Genomic DNA, 25,180 nt, shown 5'->3' with positions numbered 1-25,180 from the left:
TAATCCTTCCCTGGGACTTTTTCAGCCAGAGCTCAGTTGCGCCCCTCCCCTCCACCCTTGATGGTAGCAAAGCAGAGAAAGCATTCGCTTAGAGGCAGCCAGTGGCAGTGTCTCTCGACCTGTAAAGAAGCTCAACTCAGATCCTAAAGCCATCAGGTAGCAAAATTAGAGATGAGGGTAGCATAGAGACAGACAGCACTGATAACATGGAGATACCACCTGCTGAGGTGCTAGCTCTGCTGGATGCCTGACTTTCTAAAGCACAGTTGTTCAGCTCTTGTTTCTATCCTGCAATACTTCTCCTCCCAATAAATCTATTTCTTTCTTTAGCCACTTCAAGTTGATTTTCAGCTCCTTATAATCAAGAGTGCTGGTACACATGGGGATACATGTACAGAAAGGATACGGAGCTACTGTGAACCACTAACACCAGAAGTAGAATAAATAACTTAATAGATGTCTTGTTTTAAACTCTAGGAAAGGGAGATACAAGATAGATGTTAACTTATATAATTGTAGGAAAGGATGGGTTTAATAGCAGTCAACGTTTTTACAAAGCTACTTCACACACTTAACTATATAAAAATTTGTACTAAATTGAGTATTATTATATTAACATTTTTATTCTTATAATTTATAGAGGAAAGCCATAGAACATTAGCTACTAATCAGTTATCTGAACTTGCAGGAAGCCTGAATGCTTTGACCAATTAGTTTAACCAGACATCCAAGTTGCTGTGGTAACACATGCTCAAATTTTAGGCACAGTACCTAATGGGAAATAAACTGACTATCTTTATAGATACCACCTACAAATTGTTGGTAAATACTGCCACACATAAGTAGCTAAGAAATGTCATAAAAAATGTGAAACTGAAAGTGGTTTGTTGCACCGATCCTGACCTTTAAAGGCTTCTGGCCACGAAGGAAAAAGGGTTATTAAAAATTAAACAAGTAATATCGAGGGGATTTTGGAAAAAGCCAAAGAAGTGCACTAGGGATTTGTGGAATATGTAAAGAAAGTGCTAAGAAGACATTGTAAAGTAAACTACATTTTCTGTATTTCACGACTGAAGGATTTTTTCTGTGTTCTATTCATTTACCAACCATTTATTGAGCTTTGTATTAATCACTACAGGAGGTATAAAGATGAACGAGACACAACTGCTGCTCTCACAGATACTTATACAAATAAATACAATATGAAAATAATTGTCATAGAAAAGGTAAGAGAAAAATACTATGGGAGTTCAAGTTGAGAAGGCCTCAGAATGACAGATCAGGCAAAATTGGCAGATTTTCACTTTAGGTAATCAAATTCTGAATACTAGAGTCACAGAGAATTCAATAAGTAAAATGCTGGGGGTTGGAGATGCATGTATATCCACAGACTGGCAATGATCACTCTTAGCACCAGAGTTATTATCTATATATGGATGTAATTTGATAATTTAACAAAGAACTTTTGTAATATCATAGGAGCACAGCCTAGAAGATTTGAACGATTTCTGTAATTTGAAACTTTATGAATAAAGGTTCTTTTCTCCCCTCTGGTAGAAGATTATCTGGATGGACTCCAGGGTCTCCAAGTACTCTGCCAAGTACTCCAAGTACGGTTTGAACATATGGTTCAAAGATGTGTTTTATCAGACCAGGCACAGTGGCTCATGCCTGTAATCCTAGCACTCTGGGAGGCCGAGGTGGCCGGACTGCGAGGTCAAGAGATTGAGATCATCCTGGCCAACATGGTGAAACCCCGTCTCTACTAAAAATACAAAAATCAGCTGGGCATGGTGGTGCATGCCTAAAATCCCAGCTACTCGGGAGGCTAAGGCAGGAGAATCACTTGAACCAGGGAGTCGGAGGTGGCAGTGAGCCAAGATCACACCACTGCACTCCAGCCTGGCGACAGAGACATATTTTTTCCTAGTTGCCCTGGACACAGACAACCAAACTTTTTTTCCACCTATGTTAAGAAAAATATAGCTTTGGGGACTGTTACAACAGCTAGTCACCAGGAACTTGGAGACCATCTTTACACCTCTCTCTTCCTCTCCCCAATATTTATTCTAATTTAGGGAAAGTAAAGTTTTACTTATCACAATACAAAGGCCTAATAGATTAACTTAGTTTTATCAATCCTCCCCTGAAGCACATGATTCCCTCAATAACCACTGTTTCTCTTAATCATTTAGGGAAGATTCAGCTCACATGAAACACAGAGGTACTTTCTGCCTGACCCCATCATAACTAGTTCCGTCTAAGGGCACCTAGTAATTGCAGCCCTGGCAGGACCACCTGAATGCCAGGAATCACAATGCAGCATGGATCCACCTTGTTTCAGAGATTTCCTGCCACACCCACCAAGGTTATTTAACTCAGAACTCTAAGGGTTAAAACAGGTTTGATAAGGAGGAAAGAGAAAACATCACAGATGAAGCCATATAAACAGGTGCACTGGGGCACTAACTTCAACATAAAGTCAGATGCAGAACAGCTAGATTAAGAATAATGTAAACTCAAGGATCAGACAAATCTGTGTTCCTGATCCAAGCCTTGGGCAAGGTACCAATCTTATGGGAATACTTAGAATAGTTCCTATACCTAAGAGGGTTGCTGCGGGGCTAAATGATGTACAAACTACTTAGAATAGTGTTCAGTAAAGCAAGCGTTATTGCAATCCAGTGATAAGCATAATGTATGTTTAAGTGTGATCAGGCACTAAGCTGTTAGGAACCACAGACTCCCATCCTGGGTCCTGTACTTCTGCAGGAGGGCTTGTACTTGTCTTGGTTCTCTTGGTTCAGATCAGCCTGGCACTTTCTTCTGTATCAGCCATGGGCTGTCAGACTCATTTTCTCAGTCAATCCTTAATTTTATCAGTTCCTGTCAATTCTTCTCCAGTATTCCTGTTTCTATTGACTTTGCAATTTGCTTTTGCACTATTCCATAAAAATCAAACACTTTTTAAACAGCCATAGGGAGCTACCCTACAGGCCTTCTTGATATTTCCTTTGACTAAAGGTGGAAGGAGCTATTTATAGTTTATAAAAGTTTTAATGAAAAAGTTCAGTGCACAGTCTCTTCTCTCTCTGTGGATTTTCTTCCTTTCTCACTGTCATATTTCCCCTTGTAACTACAAAGCTGCAGGGTAAGAGTCGAGAGAGAACTGAGAACCCATGGTTACATAATGAAATATCAAAGATAAGGTTTACCAAACAGATTAGAAAGATGACAAGAGATTTTACCACCATCAGCACACACGAGGAAAATTTAGTGAGTAGCAAATGCTAGAAGAGGGGAACACTCATCAAGAGTCAATTTTGCCAAAGCAAGCAAATAACTCTTCAAATAAAGAGTTGGCAGGCATACATTTCCAAAAAAATTGGGGGTGTTGTAAGATAATTGATGCCAATCAGGAAGCAGGAATCTGTCTTCTGAAATTTTACTAAACAAAATGTTCTATCTGATCAAAGAAGGAATAAAATTATGAGGCATCATCTTTCAAAATATACACAAATAATTGGTTTTCTTATTAAAATTTGGTGACTCACCCATGATGCATATTATCTATGTATGAAGAATCTATCCACATGTTAAATACCAGTCAGAAAAACCCACCACCACCATTCTGCTCTTCCTTTCATTTACAAAAGTATTTTCCCTCTTTGTGGAGTAGCACAAAGTGTCACAACCAAGAAACTGTATTTTAATAGTAGATAATGTAATTTATAGGTAGAATTCATTATTGTGCTATCATTGCAATTAGCAGGAAATTAAAATGAGCATGTAAACACTTATAAAATGTAGTATCAGAACAGTATAATTTTAACTAGAATTAATCCTACCTATCAGAACAAACATCAAGTAAAACATCAAGTAGCACGAATCAGCTAATTTTCTTTAAGTACTTTTTTAAATTGACATATCCATGCAACACTTTTTTTCTTTTTTTTTTTTTTCTTTTTTTTTTTGAGACAGAGTCTTGCTCTGTCACCCAGGCTGGAGTGCAATGACGTGATCTCAGCTCACTGAAAGCTCCACCTCCTGGGTTCACACCATTCTCCTGCCTCAGCCTCCCAAGTAGCTGGGAATACAGGCACCCGCCACCATGCCCAGCTAATTTTTTGTATTTTTAGTAGAGATGGGTTTTCACCGTGTTAGCCAGGATGGTCTGGATCTCCTGACCTCATGATCCACCTGCCTCAGCCTCCCAAAGTGCTGGGATTACAGGCGTGAGCCACCGTGCCCGGCCGCAACACTTCTTTTTAAGTGGAAGGAATTACTTGGAAAAGTTATTTGATTCTTTTAATACTATTTAGATATTCTACAAGAATTAGAGTAACAGAACTTTCACCAATTTTGTTTCAGACATATAATTGTGTAAAATTTTTATTCTGAAATTACTTCTAGGTTTATAGAAAATCTCACATGGGGCAGTTCAGCTCCATATAATTCAAAGGCACTATGTAACATCCAAAAAGCTAAAGGAAGAAAGTACACTGTAACTGCACTGAAATCTGATGCTTTATAAAACGATTTTTTAGGCCAAATACAGTAGCTCGCACCTGTAATCCCAACACTTTGGGAGGCCAAGGCAGGAGAACTGCTTGAGGACAGGAGTTCAAGACCAGGCTGGCCAACACAGCAAGACCCCATCTCTACAAAAATAAAGATTTTTTTTAGCACCACAATGCAAAAAGTGCTATCTCGTTCAATGACAATTTTCTCACGTTATAGCGACTGTAGATATTAAAGCTAAGAATTTCCTCAGGTAAGTCATGTCTTCGTTTTAACAAAGAAGAAAAGGGGAATAAAACTATCATTATTTCCAAAGTTGTCTCCTACTTTAAATCTACCTTGATTCTGAACCGCTCTCAGCTGCTACTCCATTTCTCTGTTCCTCTTCGTATCAAAATTCCTCAAAAAGAGGAGTTGATTCCAACTGGTTCCACTTCCTCAGTCCATTCATTCTTAAACCCATTTTAATCAGATTTCTATCCTCTCCACTCCACTAAAGGTCAGCAAGCCTCCTCAATGGCAATACCAGTGGGCAATTCCCAGACCTCATCTGAACCTCTCAGCAGCATCTGACACAATTGATCACCTCCTCCTTCCTGAAACTCTTTCTTCACTTTGACTCCAAATACCACACTCCCGTAGTTTTCCTCCTACTTCACTGGCTCTGCCTCCTCAGAATCCTTTGCTGGACACTCTTCCCTTCCCAACCTATAAAGACATGTGTCCCAGGATGGGGACCTTGGGCCTCTTGCCATCTCTGCCTATACTCCCTCTTTAGGTGACTCTTATCCTAACCTCTTCCTTAAGTACCGTCAGTAAACTGAGGGTTCCCAATTTTGTATTTCCAGGTCCTACCTTTCCCTCATCCTCAGACTCACATATCCAAATACTTATGTGACAAATCCTTTAGGATACATAATAGGAATCTTAAACTTAAGCTGTACAAAACGGCTGAGGTGGGCGGATCACTTGAGGCCAGGAGTTTGACAGAAGCCTGGCCAAAATACAAAAATTAACCAGGCATGGTGGTGCATGCCTGTAATCCCAGCTACTCGGGAGGTTGAGGCACAAGAATCACTTGAACCCGGGAGGCAGAGGTTGCAGTGAGCTGAGGTTGTGCCACTGCAATCCAGCCTGGGCAACAGAGCCAGTCTCTGTCTCAAAAAAAAAAAAAAAAGAAGTACAAAACCAAATCAAATTCCTGATTCCATAACCTCTCAAAAACCTTGCTCCTCCTTCCGATATTCCCCCATCTCAATATGAGCCTACCTTTACATCACTCAAATTTCTCTAGTGAAAAACTTCAGAATCCTTGATTGTACTCTGCTACCCTATATCCACTCCAACAAGCTAGTTCCCTTGGCTCTCCTTTCAGAACATACTTAAATCCCACTACTTCTCAGCAGCTCCACTGCTCCTATCCTAATACAGGTGACCAACACATCTCACCTAGGTGATGACCACAGCCTCCTAACTGGTCTTTCTGCAGCTATTCTCACATTCTTCTTCCCGATGCAGTCTACATTCTACACAACAGGCAGGGTTTTTTTAATTATCACCATCCTGCTCAAAAGCTCAAACAGCTTCTGACTTGGAGTAAATTGCTACACCCCAACGAGGACCAGCAAGGTACGACCTCTCTGACCTTCTCCCCCAGACCCTTTGCTCATTCCACTCCAGCCACCATGAACTCCTTCCTGTTCCTTAAGAACACTAAGCCGTCTATACTCAAGGCTGTTGCACCCTCCTCCTGAAACATTCTTCCTCCAGATATTCCCACGGTTTGCTCCCTCCCTGCTTTCACATCTACACTCACATGTCACCTTCTCAGAAATGCCTTCCCTGACCATTTATCAACACCCACCTCCCATCCGTTTTTCCCCTTTCCTTGCTTTTGTTTATATTCCTCAGAAATTCAGCCTGGTCATATCCGTTTATTATCTGCCTGCCATCCCCACTTGTGTAAAAGTTCCTTGGTGGCAGAGATTTGTCTATCTTCCTCAATCTCAAATCTCCAGGGCCAAGAACTGTGCCTGGTAAATAGTAGACGCTCAGTAAACATTTGTTGGATGAACATATGAGTAAGTCATTTCTATACTCTTACCCATTGTTACCAAGGTAGAGAATATACATTTCAATTGTTTATTACTTTTAATACACATGGTATGATGCCAAAGAAACCATTAAATATTTTTCAAGTTATATTTTTAGGACCTCATAATGTCAGGGGATTTCAAGGCAGAAATTATTATGAGCAAATAAATGAGGTAGAAAATATTACAACATATTTAAAGGAATACAGAAAATTCCCTACAAGAAATCTGGGGAAAGTGGGGGACAAGGAAGGAGCACAGGTGAAAGATGAAGTGTAGATAAGGCTGAAAGCAAGACAAAGGGCAATCATGAAGGGTCCTGTGTGCCCGCCTGAGTTGAGTGTCATCTTGTAGGCAACAGGGTGTCATAAGCAGGGAAACAGCAATCAAAATTTCATTTGGGAAGAATTATTCTGATCACATAAGATTATATAACTCACATATCATGTCTGTTCTTAGTTGAAGTAGCAGCTTAGCTGTTTCAGATCCACACACAGATAAGACATATAAGCATACAAGTCTTAAATGATTTTTAATCCCTTATCATTCATACCTAAAAGGCATTCACAGTTTCTTGCTCACAAACCTTCACCTGATCCATTTTCCCATGAAATATTTTCTCAGCGTGTTCTCATTTGAATATTTTCAATTTTTAATCAATTAACTCTTCAGTTTAAGAACACTTACATGACAGTCCTTAATTAATGCACACAAATTCCTATGCATGCAGTTTATCAGTTAACTTATAATATTAAATGTTAATACTACATTGAATGGTAAAATATTCAAAATGAAAATTCAATTATAGTTATTTTAATTAGTAAAAATCTGGTATATGATTATTAAGATACCAAAATATTTTATCCAATACAAACTTCAAATTAAAGTAAAATAAAGTTCAGTTGCTCTAGACAAGGGGCATATTAAAAGTCCTGTATTTTTATGGTTAAAAAATAGGTTTGATTTCAATACCTAATATTTACTACCATAAAGAAGTTTAATATCAAATACATATTGTCAGTTTACTACGTTTAATTTGTAATCAAACGACATTCAATTCAAGTTAAATGGGTATGTTTTAACTGTTTTTTTTTTAATCCTTATTTGCCTTCTATTCCTCTTTGCTGCTTCTGTTTCCTTAGTATTTATAATGTAATCATTACTTTTTCCTCTTAACCTTAGAGATTACTCTTAACATCTTATTTGATAGTTATTCCATCTTTGACTGCTTCACAAAATCATATAATGAACACCTACACATCAGGCACAGTGCCAAGCCCTATGGCACAAAGATAATAAAAGGTAAGCTCTCTACCCTGAAGCAGACTCTAATCACAGTCATCCAGTCTTCCTTCCTTCCCACCTCTTGAACATCCACATGTCATGGACATCCCTTTAATTACATGACCTACCTAAATCTTCTTTTATCTCCTCACCCAAATGACTTAATTCCAACAACATACTTGTGCCTCCTCAATGATATTTCTTACACTAGCCTCTTTATACTATAAGCCCATTTTAAAAAGCAGCAAAATAAATCAAGGACCAAGGTGTCATATTAGAGCCATCTTAAACAACTTCTCTGCTCAGCAAGTTTACGATTAATACCAAATCAGAGAGGATCTAGAAACAGGATCATTACGATGAATGAACAAAGAATATAAATACACAGAGCAACCATTTCCAACAAAGGCAGAAGGCCCAATATCAATGACTAAGTAGATGTTCTGTCGCTGGGACTTAGGAGCACAGAATCCACTGAGGCCAATGAATTGGATCTAGGGACAAAGAAGCAACACAGCACAGTTACTTGGTAGTACAAATTAGTTCAATTTCTGCTCTCCCGGTCTACTTACCTGAACAAGCTTTTCCTGGAAGTTCCCAACAACACAGCCGTGCATGTGTGGTATTACAGGGAAAGGCAAAAACAAAGATGCCTGCATAAGCTATTCATTATAAAGACACAAGGTATGGAAAAATGAGGAAACCTCTGATGATGTCTATCCCCAGCTGGTAGAACTTACCTAGTAGGTGCTAACTTTGGCAAGCTTCATTCAAATCTGTGTTGGTATCACAGACTAGGGTCTATTCCAGATCAAGACTCATCATCAGCTTATACAACTTCTGTTCAATAAGTATTTAAGTATGAAGGAGAGCAGATGTTTTAAATTTTAAAAATGACCTTTAGACATCAATCTTAATATTTACATTCCACAGAAGTATTCTCATTTTAAATACCTTTGGGAAGAATACACAGAGCAACCACTTCAAAATGGAAAAAAGCAAATATGTATAAAATCTGAAATACTTCCTATAACAGTATGAAAAAGAAACCAGGCTTTTCACACACAGGCTAAAAGACGGATTCTTTCATTCATGTGCTTCACATTTTTGTGCACCTTTTCCTAGTACATCCCACAAGCTATAGAACCCTACTGGCAAAAAGCTTTACTCCGGGGAGAATTTTTTTTTTTTTACTTGATGGAAGAAATGGCCTGAATTTAAAGCAGTTTTTCCTTCTCATCAGACCAATGCAGTAACTTCTATGCAAAATATAATGAAAAGTGGAAGTCACCTGCCCCAGCCTCCCAAAGTGCTGGGATTACAGGCATGAACCACCACACCCAACCACAATAGCCCATTTTAGCAAATATAACAATATGTGTCATTTACTTTAAAAGTATCCTTTGGAAATAAATTATATATATAATTTATTCCTCCCCTAGTCCTGGGGCAGGAAGCAGAGAACAGGAAGACCCCATCATGGCCCGCCAGCATAGTCTCCACCAGGCAGAGCCCTCATGCATTCTTCTTAGTCCATATCATTAGTCTGCTGACAGCTGAAAAAACAAACGTGGCATGTAAATGGTTTTTGGCTCTTAAAGGATATCGGTGTACAGTATGTCAAAGCAAAGGTTGTATAGAAGTCAATATATAAAAATTAAAAACTCCTATAAGACTGATTTTCCAGAGTGGCTTATAAGCTAATTCTTTAATTAACACAAAAACAGAATTTCAAAAATATTTGGGCAACTGTGATATCATTTTGAAATAAGCACACAGCCATCCAAAGTTGATAATACTTGAAAAATAAGTCCTTGGAATATAGAAATGTAATGGAATATCTGGGTATATCTGTCTGAAAACCAAACCAATATAACACACAAAAAATATGCTCTTGTCTTACAGAAAAAGAAGCATTCGATGGACCAACGATATAAGAAGAAAAGCTAGAAATACTGGTTGTCAAATATTTGCAATCAAATGTATCTTTAAAACAATTACAGATGCAAAACATATGTATTTCGCAGATTGGAGCACACCATATTTCATTTTCCTTTATTTTTTATACCTTTAAGTATAGCACACACTTGGAATAGGACAACTTATGTATGTAGAAAATGCACCTTTCCTCTCGAGCTCACTCATCTGAAATAAAACTGCTTATCTCCTGCCCCACAACAATTATGAAATCAACTCCTTCACAGCACTCCCAAACCTCACTTATGGTAATTACATCCTCCAAATTATTCAGACTCAATGCCTTGATAACTCTAATTTGATATCCAATCTGTTAGCAAATACTTCTGGCTCTACCTTCAAAATGAATTAAAAATCCAACCATTTCTCAATGTCTCCAGTGCAGCCACCGTAGTTGGATGGTGGTGATGTACCATCATCTTGCAGATTATTGTAGGTGCCTCTCACTGGTTTCCTGCTACTCCCTACTGTCTTCTTCTCAGAATAGCTGAAAAAGTCATCTTTTTGAAAAGGAAGCAACGTCACTTCACTCTGCCTGAAAACTTCCAATGGTTTCCCATCTCATTCAGAATAAAGGCCAATTTTACAGCAGCCTACAAGGCCCTGTGCAATGTAGCTCGTGTTTCTGAAAAATTCCTACTACTCTCCCCTTACTCTTCTCCATCCACAACAGCCTCCTTGCCATTCTCTCTGCCTGAAACACCATTCTCCTCTACAGCCTCATGGGTCACTTCTTCATGGCCTCCAAGTCTATGCCTACAAGTCATCTTTTCTGTGAAGTCTTCCCTGACCATCCTATTTAAAATGACAAACTTTCCTATACCCCGCTTCTCTTTATTTTTTTCCACAGTACTTACCACCCTCATACAAACAAATTTTACCTGTGTCTTTATTATCTGCCTCCCTTCACGGCTATGTTCCGGGAGGGCAGGACTGTTTTGTCCACAGTTGTACCCTCATGGTCCACAACTGAGATAAACACACACTAGATGTTCAATAAATATTTGTGAATAAAATTATTTCTCTCCATAAAACGCCAAATTGTGTGACCAAACAGGGAGTATATGTTAACGTTTTTATAAAATATTTTCAAGTAATTATTACTATGAGTAAGAATAAAATAGAAAATCACAATACAAAATAAATAGAGGACTTAAGTCTGAACTGAGCACCAAGGGAATGGTGGTCACATTTCTAATTAAACTTATCATTGTTTATTCTGTTTTACTTTAATTTGCTTACTTTCTAAAGTAATCTTTGTCAAAATGAATGCTTAGAAGTATAATTGTTTTCATTCTTATTCTTTTGCTCTTACATATCATGATACAAAAATTATTTTATTACAACCATGGGGAAAATTCTCTACATTTGCTATATATCAATTTTTAAATTCATAATAATTTTATTTTAAATTAATGTATGTTGTGGCTCATAAAATGACACACAGCTAAAGGATTCCTCATTCTGTAGCTACAGAACGCCATCTGGCTCAATATGAGAGAAACCACACTATTATACTGAATACTGTTATAAACACAATCTTTCGTGCTTCTAAAGAAACTTCCTGCTAAGATGAAATAAATTAAGTTGTGGTATTTTATTTAATAATACTTTATAAACAAAAAGTACACAGACATAGTGAAAGAAGTTAATAGTAAAATATTGACCATAATAATGGGTATTTCTAAGTATTTTACAGGTATTGCCATATTTAAACTGTACAAGAATCCCTTGAGGAAGGCAGGTACTATTTTTAATCCCATTTTACAGATGTGAAACCTGGGGCACTAAAAAGGCCACCAAATGGAATCCTAGTAAAGCTACAATTCAAATATAGGCAGCCTGGCCCCAAAACCCACACACTTAAGTGTCACAAAACCTGCCTCTTCTAAGACAGCAAACATCAAGCAAACTTACCTAATATACCTTTCAGAGCATTAAAAGTAGATTGAGGTCTGCTTTATAGGGTTTACAGTCTAAAGATGTGAACCCTCAATTTTTGATGGTATACTACTTTATCAAAAATTATGCCTAGTACAAATGATCAGATTTTTCTAATGCAGTTTCTTAAGTACACAGAAGAAAATATTTACTTTTTAAAAAGGTAAGCAAAAACTAAAATATAAGTTTGAGCATCAATATAGTAGTTAGTCTTCATAATGTAAGTCTCTTACGTTGATCATGAAGCCTGAAATTCTATAAAAATTTTCTCAAAGCCCAATAATTTCCCTTCCTGTTATATCATCAAAGAATGATTTCCAAATAATTTGCAGTTTATTACAAACTTTCAAATTCCTCATCTATTCGGCAAACAATTATTAAGTCCTAGATGTGTTTTATGTCTTCAAAGTATTTAAGTTCCATACATTTTTCAAATGCTATTTTGAGGTCAAAATTCCCTGGAATTATGGAAAGATATAGGATTATGGAAACTCATTTTATAAACATTAAATATAAAAGCAATCTGTTCACAACAGTCATGTATTTCTTACCCTTCCCCAAGGAACAAATTTCTAGTCAGCAGCTAAACTAGTCTGGGCTAATGGTTTTCCCTGGGGTAGTATGAGAAGATCTAATTGTAAAAATGCCTTCGGTCTTTTTCTCCTCAAAGGAGACCAAGGGCTCACAGACTACACAGTTCAATTAAACATTTTCATTTTCATTCATTCATGCCCTTCCTCTTTTATCCCTCTCCTCTATTTTCTGCCATTCTTGCTCAATCTTAAGAGGTTCCCTACCCACACCCAGCCTCCCTGAATAGCCCTTCAGTCCATACATAAAACAAAGGACCCTGGTGATAACAGATACAAATAAAAGTATTAATAGTATCTAATCTGTACCAGATAAAAAGAAAATCATAAATAAGCTAAATTAATCATTAAAACCAGCACCATTATCTTCTTTCTATGGCTCCTGAAAGTAAACACAAATCCCTTTAAGAGCTCCACAAGTCTCTTTCCACCTCTTCAACCACATTCAGCCATATCTGCTTATTCTTGAGCACCAGAATTCAAGATACCTACAACTACAGTATTGATACTGTATTCTAACTGCCTGCTGACTTGTCTGAAAACTAAGGGTACTGACAGTGGAGGAGCGGTGGAGGACAGAGCTCAAGCTCCACAAAGGCAAGCACTGTGGGAGGGCCAGGGACTGTTCTTTCTGGTTTACTAACCACTCCAACCCAATGCTGAACACAAAGTCTCATACAGCACAGTTATTTTGCTGGGTGGGAGAGAGGAAAGGAGAGAGAAAAGGGAAGGGAGGGACTCTGAAAATTCATTATGGCTTGTGGGTGGGCAGAGTAATATAATCATATTGTAAATATTGTTTCTACATATGAACGCTGTTCCAAACTGTCTCTGAAGTCAGCACTGACTACACCAGTGGAGATTATAGTGCCTGCTATATCAGAAATCCTGTTTTGGGACATTCTCCCACTAGGTCACTAAGTATGACAGCTTTTATTACATTACCATAATAAACTTTAAATATGTCACGGAATATCTTTTCTAGTTTACTTTTGTAATAATCTGTTAGCAGCAGTTTTTTGTTAATACCTCTTACTGTCATTGCCCATTAATTACTACCTAGGTGCTTTAATGTGCATCCTTAAGTTATTTCCATTTGCCCTATAAATAATAAAAAACAATTTTTTAAAAAAGAGAAATTATTAAAGATATATTGAATAATGCAATTTAAAAATACTGACATACAGCAAAGGCTAATTATGACCCTAAGAGAAAAAGATTAAATCATCAAGTTAAGTTTCTTCAATATGATCATAAGATGACAGGCTTTTTCCTTTTATATTTCCTTTTCCTATTTAATTTCTCATGTGTCAATACTGACTGCCATTAGAAATCCGTATTCACTGGTCTATGACTGATCTCAGGCATCAAAACCAGATATTGAGTGTCCACCAGAAATCTCTGAAACAATCATTTTATTAGATGTAGGAACAGGTCATAGGAATGTGTGTTCTGACTGCTATGATAACCACAGTCCAACCTGGATCTCTTGAACTTCCCTCCTAATACTTCCCTTAGAGCCTTAGCCTTTTACTTTATACTTTGTCATTCTAATATTATTCGTATTGATTTAGGTGACACCGAGGAAAAAAGAAATCATAATTCTAAGTCACATTTCTCACTTGTCAAATCTTGTGGTTTAAATCAAGTATTTATTGGCTGTCTTCTCTGTCCTTCAGCAGTTATCAACACTTTCAGCTGCAGCAACTGTTCCTATTTGCTTTAGATCATCATCAAAAGAAAGAGGCCACTATTCCACAATTTTATTTATCAAGGTACCTCAGAAATTGCTTTTATACTACAAGCTGTTTCCCAAGATTAATATAATTATTTCTCTTTCAAATGTCTTTCAAAATATGTAAACAGGTTTTAAAGGTAAAATGCTATGTTTTAAATAACTGAAATCCTTCTTGGGGGGTGAGAAGGAGACTCTTACCCAAAAGTATCACAGATGAAAACGTTCTGCCTTCTTTTCAAGACCCTCTGAAAACCTAGCCTATCACTTCCCCATTTCCCCATCTCATTACACATTTAGTCATTAATATGTATCTAGATCCATTATTATCTTCATATCCCTTAATTATTTCTCCTTTCAGTACTACTGTTTCCATCTTTTTCCCTTGTTCAAAAAGCCCTCCTTTTCCATCTTCTATCAAACCAAAACCCTACTCACCCTTCGTAGCCTTCTAAATAAAGCTTTTTCTCACAGTTCTTGTTTTAATTAGCCTTCCTCAACCCAAAAGTCCAGAAGTTCAGACCTGCTTCTTGGCCTAACTTTTAGACCAGCCCTAAATAGACCCTTAACTCTGGTCGGTTAATAAATATAATAGACTCATGTTGAGGATGATTTTTTAGGTTTAAGAAAAAAGAACATATTTGGCTACCCTACACATCCCTCAAATCTCCCTACTTCTCATGTTTACATTTTACAGCCCACTCAAATCATGGGTTAGAAAATAGGGAGATCTTTTTTTGAATAAATTACCCCTCTGTTCTGATGTGGATGATTTGATCTACTTGAAAGTTAACATTTCTAAGTTGCATAAGTCACAGCTGCTGCTTAAAAAAAAAATTCAATCACAACTAGATCATGTATTCACACATTAGAGGCAGTCACATGAATGAGTTTTTAAGTCTTCTATTCCTCTCTGGTCTTTAGTTCACAAACAACTTGCTATTTGGTTAGAGTTTTTCATCTTCTCTTGCTCATACAATATAATTGAACAACATTACTCACTTAAAATTCACTTTAAGCACACTGGAATGTTTAACATATGAAAACTTTTCATCAAAGACATAAAAAGTTCCATTGATTCTCCCAACAAATCTTTATCTCAGGATTAATGGCCACTGGTAGGAATTTGGACTTAACCACTTTCTGCCAATCTTACTTTTAGAAAATCACAGAAATACTCCTATTTCATCTTATGCACTCTATATTATGCTTTCTGGTTAATTCATTTAGTTGACAACATTTGTCAATACTCATGATAGGGAATGGGATACAGTGAGGAATAAGACAGAGTCCTTTTCTTTTACTAAGATAATAGTGTCCTTCAATTTTCAACAAGGTCATAAGGAATAACACAGACCATGTCTTCCAGGAGCTTCTCAATGAAATAAACAAAACTATATTGTATAATTCATTTTTCATAAGTTAATTCCCCAAATTCATTCTCATTAGAACATGGCTGACATTTTGATAAATAAGTCAAAGGCAGCTGACATGGTAATGATCCAAGACTTCTTCTCGCTGAATTAAACTGCCTTTTGAGAGGCACTGTAAAATCTTCCCTAATTGGAAAAAGAAGGCTAAATATTTATTTAGAGATAAATGACTGAATATTTGGAAACCACAGAAGTTAACTGAAAAAACTACTGGAAACAAAAGAAAATTCAGTAGACTAACGTCTAGAAAACTAAAAATCATCATAATAAGAATTAATATTTGTTAATTGAGAACTACGTATTAATCTCTTTAAAAGATCATCTCATTAAATAATTCTTATGAAGTAGCTACAATATCATCTTAAAGATGAAAATATTGAAGGAAGTAACTTGTCCAAAAACACACACTATGCTGCGCTGTTTGTTAAACTCAATATGTAGAATAAAACAGCTTTCTTATGTACCAATACTAAAAGAGAAAATTTAGTTAAATAAAAAGTACAATCAAAATATCAACAAAAAGAAACATGAAGCAGCAGGTAATAAATATTAATAAGAAATATACAGTATCTATATGAGAAAAACTAGAAAATGTAAATAAGGAACAGAAGGAAAATGACTGGAGAGAGAACTTGTATTTGAACAGTAAGACTTGAATATTTTACACATATCAGTTCTTCCTAATTTCTAAATTCAATGCTGGCTAGGCACTGTGGCTCACACACTTGAAGCCAGGAGTTCAAGGGCAGACTGGGCAACAAAGCAAGACCTCATCTCTACAAAAAAAAAAAAAAAATTTAATTGGCTGGGCAAGATGGCATGCACTTGTAGTCCTATCTAGTTGGGAGGCTGAAGCAGGAGGATCACTTGAGTCCAGGAGTTTGAGGCTACAGTGAGCTATGACAGTGCCACTAACACTCCAGCCTGGGTGACAGAACAAGACTCTATCTCTAAAGAAATATAATAAATTAAATAAATTCAATGCCAGGCTAATCAAAATCTCAATAGAAAATGTTTTAAATTTTGAAACAAATAATTCTAATGTTTACTGGAAGACTAACTGTATGATAAGCACATTATCATGCTTCAGTAAATAAAAGAGGGTGGTACTGACACAGGAAAAGACAAATAATATAATATCATCATTGAGATACAGGCCCAAGCATATATTAAGAATAATTTATGATAATGGCAACACTTTGAAGCAGTGGGGAAAAGATGGATTATTCAATAAATGCTACTGAGACAACCAGAAAGCAATGTGAAAGAAAAGAAAGGATGAATTTCCTACTCAATCCTTATGCTAAAATAAATTTCAGGTAATTAAAACATGTAAATATAAAAGATGAAACTATAGGTAAATATTTTTCTCATATTAGAATGGTGAAAACTTTTATAAACATACCCCAAAACCAGAAACCATAATAGGATGATTCCCTAAAAATGAAAAAAAAAATCTATGCATAAAAACATATACATATTTAAAAGATGGAAAATTAGAAAAATATTCACTATATATATGAAAATATGAATATATATATATGAAAGGCAAAGATTACTGCCCCTAGCAATACAATCAGCTCTTAAAAACAAGGAAACATATATATGTGCAGTAGATACATGGGTGGGTAGATGGATAAATGAATGGATGGATGGATGGACGGACAGACAGGTAAGTTTTAAAGAACCATAAACACGGTGTGATGGTTTTAAAATATGTACCCAAATTCTTTGATATGCCTCACTTCAAAAGGCAGATCTTAATTCCCTTCCCCTTTAGTATGGGCTACAATAGGAAACTGTTGAAGTTGTTTACCTATATGGAGGGTGGAGAGGTAAGAACAGACTGGACAGGACACTAGAGGAAGTGACACTTCTCTGAGTATATCTTTTTGAATAGTTTGACTTTTTGAAACATGTTACTGTTACTGACATTCAAAAAATAAAGTTAAATCAACAAGGATGGGGAAGAAGGAATAAAACTGAAAGTAAACAAACAAATCCAAATTGTATTTCAAATGTGTAATATAGCCCCACTGCCATGAAGAAGAAGGTAACTGCTAAGTGATGGATATGTTACCTGGTTTTACTGTAGTAATCATTTCTCATTATCTATATGTTTATAAAAACTTCATGTTGTACACATTAAATATATACAATAAAAGAACAACTTATGGAAGTTTATGAACACAGTATTCTTGATTGGAGAACATTCTTGGTCAAAATGGGAAGAGAACTATAAATAACTCTAAACTCTTTTTATTAGGTTTGATTTTGTAGTGCTACAGCACAACAATTCTGAAAGTACTTTAGATATAATATAGATTTTAGCAAACAAGTAAATATATTGAAGTCGTTGCAAGTTAGGGTTCTTACCATGGGAGAAATAAAAAACCTCTACAGGGACGGATTCAAATTAAGGTTATAAGTGGACACAGTTTTAAAATATGTATGTGCACATGCATGTGCATATATACACATACATACATGTGAATGTATATATGAATGCATACACACACACACACACACACACGTACATTTTCTAGCTCTATCTGCTCAAAGGCCCTAAAAGCAGATTCCCAGTACCAATGAACACATCTACCCAGAATTTGGTCTTTTGCGGTTTTTTTGGAGACAGAGTCTCGCTCTGTCGCCCAGGCTGGAGTGCAATATCACAATCTTGACTCACTGCAACCTCTGCCTTCCAGATTCAAGCAATTCTCCTGCCTCCGCCTCCCGAGTAGCCAGGATTACAGGCATGTGCCACGACGCCCAGCTCATTTTTGTATTTTTAGTAGAGATGGGGTTTCACCATGTTGGCCAGGCTGGTCTCAAGCTCCTGACCTCAGGTGATCCGCCCGCCTTGGCCTCCCAAAGTGCTGGGATTACAGGCGTGAGCCACTGTGCCCAGCCCAGAATTTGGTTTCTAATAGCATTCCCCATGCAGAGGAATCAGGGTCCATGGGGAAATGCTGAAGCACAAAAGCATAAAATAAAAGCCTGTAAAATCTAGTTATGTCACAAAGTAGGAAGGTGCTAAAATAGTTGGGCATATCACTAAGACATAGGAGCCAACTTGAAGAGGTTCCTATTTGCCCATTCAGATAATCTGAGCACCAAAATTATCTTTTAAAACAGTAATTAATTATAAGCCATTGCAGGAAAACAGGAATCTGTAAGTTCACACCAGAAATAAATGAATAAAGAAAGAAAGAAAATATACGGGATCTTGTACGTGAGAAGGCCAAGGGTCAATTTGGAGGGAAATGTCATCATTTTGTAACCACCACAGTAAAGACAAATCGATGAATGCTAACTCTAGGGGAAATATTTTAATGAGGAGCAAGGCATCTGTATGGAATTAAAATGTCTCCCCACAGATTGCCCACAGTAGCAAGGGGAAAAAATAGCATAAAGAAATCGACTAACACCTTGACTAGATGATCAAAATTAGCATCAAAACTGAGAAGCAGATGGACGCCATGTGCCTCCAGATGTGAAACCCTGAGGGCACAATATCAGTTACGTAACATTCCCGCTGGGAACACATAACCTAAAACTAAACAAGAGGAAACATTACATAAACATAACATGAGGGACATTCCATTTTTAAAAAAGACCTATATTTTAAAATGTCAATTCATAAATATAGAAGAAGGCTGAAGAACTATGCCAAATTAAAGGAGACTAAAAAGATATGACAAGTAAATGTAATGCATGATTCTACACTTGGTTCTGCACTGAGGTGAACAGAAGCCATAAAAGGTGGTATTGGGTTAACTGACAGAATTGGAAAACAAACCATATAAAAGATAATAAGTATCGTATCTGAGGTTGATAACTTCAGATATGCTGAATAGGTATAAACATACTGAAGGTGATAACTGCACTGCATAATGTAAGTGGATATCTTTATCCCTAAGAAATATATACTATCTTATATGCAACTTACTTTCAAATAGTTCAAAAAAGAGACTATATGTCTACCTATCTATATACACACACATTAGACCGACAGATGATTGATTGATAAAAAATAACAAAGCTAGTGGTAAAGGATATTTTAGTATTCTCTGCATTCTTCTTACAGGTTTTCAAGTTTAAATTATTTCCATAGAAAAAGTTTTAAAATGTACTTAGCTTACTTCTACACAAACAGGTCAAGTCTTTTTTTAGATATTTATACATTTTCCCTTAAAGATTTTTCTAGGTTATTACTGTTTACTGGATACGTTCTTACTAGATAGTGAAAAGGTAAACTTTAATATTCAGGACCTGTAACTAGGTAATTGAAAATAACAAAGTAATGAGGCTCAAATACATCCTCAGTGCATAAACAGATACAGGTAATTAATGCAGATACAGGTAAAGGATGTAAAATAATACTCCACCACTATTAATGCAGTGGATACCACTAGTAAATGGACAAAGCAAAAATGTTACTTAAAATGGTGAATCATAAAAATAAATTATAAAATATGCCTTAAAATTTTCAGTTAACTTAATTCTTATAAATGGACATTCACTCAAGTATCTTTTGAAATGCAGTGAAGAATTTTTCTTTGAAGATGGTCCAGGAATTGAGCTATTTTTTCCACATTAACCATAACCAAAGCATTATCTACAAATTCCAGTATCAGGTTTCATAAGGGGAGGATTTAAAGACACTAGGGCTGAAGTCTCCTAAATCTATGCAGTCTTTAGAGTTGTCTCTCCTACATTTGAGTCAATAAAAAAGTTTAGTAACACCTGTATCCTATTTTTAATGCAATTACCTTATTTTTTCATAGAAACAGCCACACTCTTTTTTATGCACTTATATTTTATCAGTTAATTGTTATATTATTACAAACACAAGTACAATGGGCATAAACATTCAGCTTGACAGTGCAAGCAGCAGTGCACAGGCATCCCAGAGAGCAGCTGAGCACCACCAGTCAGTATGTTCTCAGAGAGAATGTAAAGGAACCGTTCATCCCATGAGTCTGTTAAATGGAGGTCAGTTACAGTGTCTAGAAGACACCTAAATGGAGTCACCTCCACCAAGTCTGTAATGGAAATATTTGTCTCAAACAAGCGAACTAAGTACTTCCTAAATAGCTCTCAGTTTGCCAAAAGTACACAGGGATTAAAGTGACATTTGATCAAGTTTACAGGCAACCTCAGTTAAGAGCCTCCCTGTTTTCCAATAGACCAACAATACCGGAAAGCAAAAACATCTGGTGCCAGGCGATATATAATAGTTTGAAACGTGTGTCCCAAGTAGTTAAGTCTAAATTAAAGTATTTCATAAAAAACAGAAATATGCACATCAAAAGGGAATAACAGAACATAAGAGGAGAATTAAAACTCTGGCCTTGGCCGGGCGCGGTGGCTCACGCCTGTAATCCCAGCACTTTGGGAGGCCGAGGCGGGTGGATCACGAGGTCAGGAGATCGAGACCATCCTGGCTAACACGGTGAAACCCCGTCTCTACTAAAAATACAAAAAATTAGCCGGGCGTGGTAGCGGGCGCCTGTAGTCCCAGCTACTCGGGAGGCTGAGGCAGGAGAATGGCGTGAACCCGGGAGGCGGAGCTTGCAGTGAGCCGAGATCGCGCCACTGCACTCCAGCCTGGGCGACAGAGCGAGACTCCGTCTCAAAAAAAAAAAAAAAAAAAAAAAAAAAAAAAAAACTCTGGCCTTGATGCACTCTTGTAAAATAAATCAAACTATCCATATTTTCAAATACATATAAACTCCACAATGTACTATCTGTCTCTTTACAGAATCCATTAAAAAATACTTTAATTTTCCAACAGAGTTTTTGGAAAATGTGTACATAGCCATGTTCTAAAGTACATCCACGTATGGCCAAAATCTTGTTTGCCCTACAAGTTTCAAACCATTAAAAGTGAGTTCTTTCATTTTCTAATTTGTGATCACAATGTTGTTTCCATTAGGAAGAAACAGGTCAATAAAATAATAATAGCTGGAGCTAACTTTTATGCACTGCCACTTCTTTTCCACTTTAAAAGACTCAAAGGAACAAAAGCGCCCAAACACTCCCGCAGCTGATCTGAATCGCTACATATTATGTATATCTGATATGTGATGACAACGAGACATGCAACTCTATTCACTGCCTTAAGTTATGACGAGCCTGCAGAGGGAATCTGATTAATTCACCCAATAGATTTTTCCAACACAGTGTCTTTTAGAGCAAGACAAATAGAAACTCATTCTATCTGACCTGAGGGTCTCATCTGGCTTCTTTTACATCATGATTTTAAATTTATTATTCATGCTATATTTTATTTCTCCAATCAATGAAAAACTGGTGCTCTTCTATTCAAATTGTGTTATGAATGCAAAAATTTAATTATACCAAATAATATTTGAAGACCCAATATAACATTAAACTAAACTGAGTAACTTTAAATCAGATACTAGAAGCTATGTCTAATGATACAACAAAATTTAAATTCATCTCAAAGAGGTTGTCAATAAGTCCGAGGCAGATATAAACTGATGTCCTTCTAATATCATTAGCTGAGCTAATATTTCACAATATAAAGAAACTCAGATCCTCCAAAACACTCCTATCTTACTGCAGACATGTCTTATTTAGTCCTCAAACTACCATAAAGGTTTTACGGGGATATACATACAAACGAAAAATATATATAAACTAAACATATATATAAACAAAAATTCTATTTATATATAAACAAAAACAGAATACTATTATAACCCCCTTATACTTGATTACACATAGTAATTTTTAATTACATCTAAAGCACCAGGAGAAAGATAATGAAGACAATAGTCTCCGAGAGCCACAACACATTTTCGAGTTAGAGACATTCATCCTCCATGCTCTGAGACAGTTTCTTCAATAGCCTATGCTGACTATAAATCTATATAGCAAAAGATCATTTTTAAAAATTCATTCTTAAAAATGACAGATTCAATGACTTATACAAGAAATCATACAGCATAGCTGTACTATGCCAGCAAAAATTGATTGATTTGCTAAGAAAGTAAACTACTTTTGATTCAATAAAACTACTGGAGTCACTAAGAGCACTTGCAGCATATTCACAATTTGCAGAATATTTTAAGAGGTTAAAAAAATTATAGCAGTAGGCTCTCCATTTCTCTGTACTATTACTTTTAAGTCTCTTTTAAAATAAACTGCTTTGGGGACTGGTGCATCTACAGGTTCTTGGAAGGAATATATGATAGACAACTTGACAAAATATACATTTATTTGGTGAGGGATAATTTTCATTACAGGTTATTAAAGAGACAGTATATTACCTACACTAATAAGTCATTAATATTATTATCAAACACACATAGAAATACTTCAGGTAAATTATTTAAAAACTTAAATAAGCTTTAAAGTATTTGTTTGTATATGCAACTCAGATTATTTTGTTAATTCAAGTTGCAATCAGTTAATACAGTTTAAGCCAATCACACAATATTATCTCTGAGCTAGATTTAAGAACTGTTCCTGCTGGGTAGAGTAGCTAACATCTGTAATCCTAGCATTTGAGAGGCAGATGCAGGAGGATTACTTGAGCCCAGGAATTTGATACCAGCGTGGGCAACATACCAAGACCTCATCTCTACAAAAAGTGTTTAAAAATTAGCCGGGCATGGTGGCATGTGCCTGTAGTCCCAGCTACTTGGGGGGCTGAGGTGGGAGGATTGCTTGAGCCTGGGAGACTGAGGCTGAAGTGAGACTTGTTTGCGCTACTACACTCCAGCCTAGGCAACAGAGTGAGACCCCGTCTCAAAATGAAAATAAAACACAACAAAATTGTTTCCAACTCTCTTTGCAACTCTTCCTGATACGATTCCTTTGTAGGCTACTGATTTAAGGTGGATAATTATTCTCTTGTTCTTCTTATCTCAAATACAGAAGTATGTGAGCACCTTCTTAAGGAACTTTTTATGTCATGATTTGCATCCCCAGGACCTAGCAAATAATAGCTAGTGCTGATGAATGAATGAATGAATGAACAATGAACCAATTATGATTTCTGAGTTTATATGGTGATTACCCTACACTCTGCTCTTGTGCAATCCTTCTTCATTAAATCCTCTATTTTTAAAAAAAATGAAAAGGTTATGCACCGAGGCTTCTCACAACATACCGGAATAACAAGTTACCCTTAACCTGAAGAGGCTAAAAAATGGCACATTTAAAGGAGGAATTCATCTCACCTTTCAGTTCATTTCAATAAACACTGATGATATAAAATGAATAAGCACAGACATCACCCTCAGGACATCCACAGTCTAGTGGAAGAGACGAACACAAACAAATCATAATACAGGTGGTAATTTTTTCCTGTTTCTTCTCCTCTAAAGCTTTGGGTCAGGTTTATTCTCTCATGCGCCAGCTGATGTGACTGGGAAAGGTCTCAGCGACCAAACACTTTGCCTTCACCCCAAGCATCAGCCAAGGGGGCCAGATAAAGCACTTCCACTCTCTCCTCCTCTGCTGTTCCCTCTGCTTAGTCTTGGAGAACCCACCAACAACCCATCCTCCAACGCTGTGGCTTCATTTGAAATTCTGAGCATAAGCGGGCTTCCCTTAAAGCCCCTGTGTTATATGCCTCTAACAGTACTGTTCCTCAACAAAGGCTGTGGCTTTGCTCCACTTGATTCTTACAATCAGCTAATAACCAAGACCAGTTCTGCTCCTAATCATTCAAACTAAACAAATGTTTACACTCAACGCTGAGTCGCAGTCTCTCTGGCCCAAATGTTGACTCTGCCGAAGAGGCAACTCAGTGGCCCAGCTCCCGTGAGCCACACAGCTGGCACCACTGGGCATCATCCTAACCCATTCCTGACAGCCTAAAGAAACGACGTGCCCTAGAGCAGGGCACTAAGGCATCAATCACAGAGACCTGACAATTGTAACACTTGCTCCCATTTCCCCTTTCCATTAAACAAAGGGATAAGATTCGTAAATGTCACTAAAATGGAAAAAATCAAGTCATTTTAGACACCAAAACATCAACTTCAGAGAAGAGAGGCTTAATTATAAATGCATCGGGCACAGCTGGTAGGCTTTCCTCCTCCTATTCACAAGGGGAAAAAAAAAAAACAGCTTCCAGGAAAACATATTATGTATTCTTCTCCATCACCTCCAAAAGGCAAAGTGATTTGGTGTTTTCTTCCTTTAGTGAATACACAAAAGAGGCCTCAGTAAAATCACTATCAGGTTAGATTTTAAGAACACAACTGAAACCAAGATTTTACAAACATCTCTCTATTTTCTTAAAATAAGCCGATGAACAGCCTGCAACACAATAAGAAAGTGAGAAAATTACTACAAGACTTTGGCAGCATAACTTTAAGGCACCTTTGTTTGGAAAAAGTGAAAATTAGTATGAAACTATTACAAGTAGCTCAAGTTTCACAGTAAGTTTTACAGGAACCAATAAATTTAGGAGGGAATTGGTAGGTAGGTGAATGTCAGAAAACTGTATTTCAGGATTTATCACTCTGATAGCTTAAACAAGACTACGAACCATGGAACTTACCAGTCTATATAGTACAATACTCTGTTAGTGGGTATTTGTCTAAGCACTTGTAATGACAA

The 25,180-nt window shown here is 36.7% G+C and overlaps 1 protein-coding gene across 9 annotated transcripts in view; it reads right to left on the bottom strand.

Annotated features, from left to right (window-relative positions):
- CDK14 (cyclin dependent kinase 14) overlaps positions 1-25,180 on the bottom strand; it is a 640,904-nt gene that overhangs the window by 502,836 nt on the left and 112,888 nt on the right. Inside the window, exon 1 of one of the 9 annotated variants that reach the window (XM_054655942.1) lies at positions 9,288-9,308. The exons of the other annotated variants lie outside the window; for them this stretch is intronic. The gene's annotated coding sequence lies outside the window, so the exon portion shown is untranslated. Of the gene's footprint in view, positions 1-9,287; positions 9,309-25,180 lie in introns of those variants that run through there. 9 annotated transcript variants of the gene reach the window in all.

The sequence above is a fragment of the Pan troglodytes genome, chromosome 6 (genome assembly GCF_028858775.2).
Source record: "Pan troglodytes isolate AG18354 chromosome 6, NHGRI_mPanTro3-v2.0_pri, whole genome shotgun sequence".
NCBI classification, from domain to species: Eukaryota; Metazoa; Chordata; class Mammalia; order Primates; family Hominidae; genus Pan; species Pan troglodytes.
This window is presented reverse-complemented; position numbering and strand designations above follow the sequence as displayed.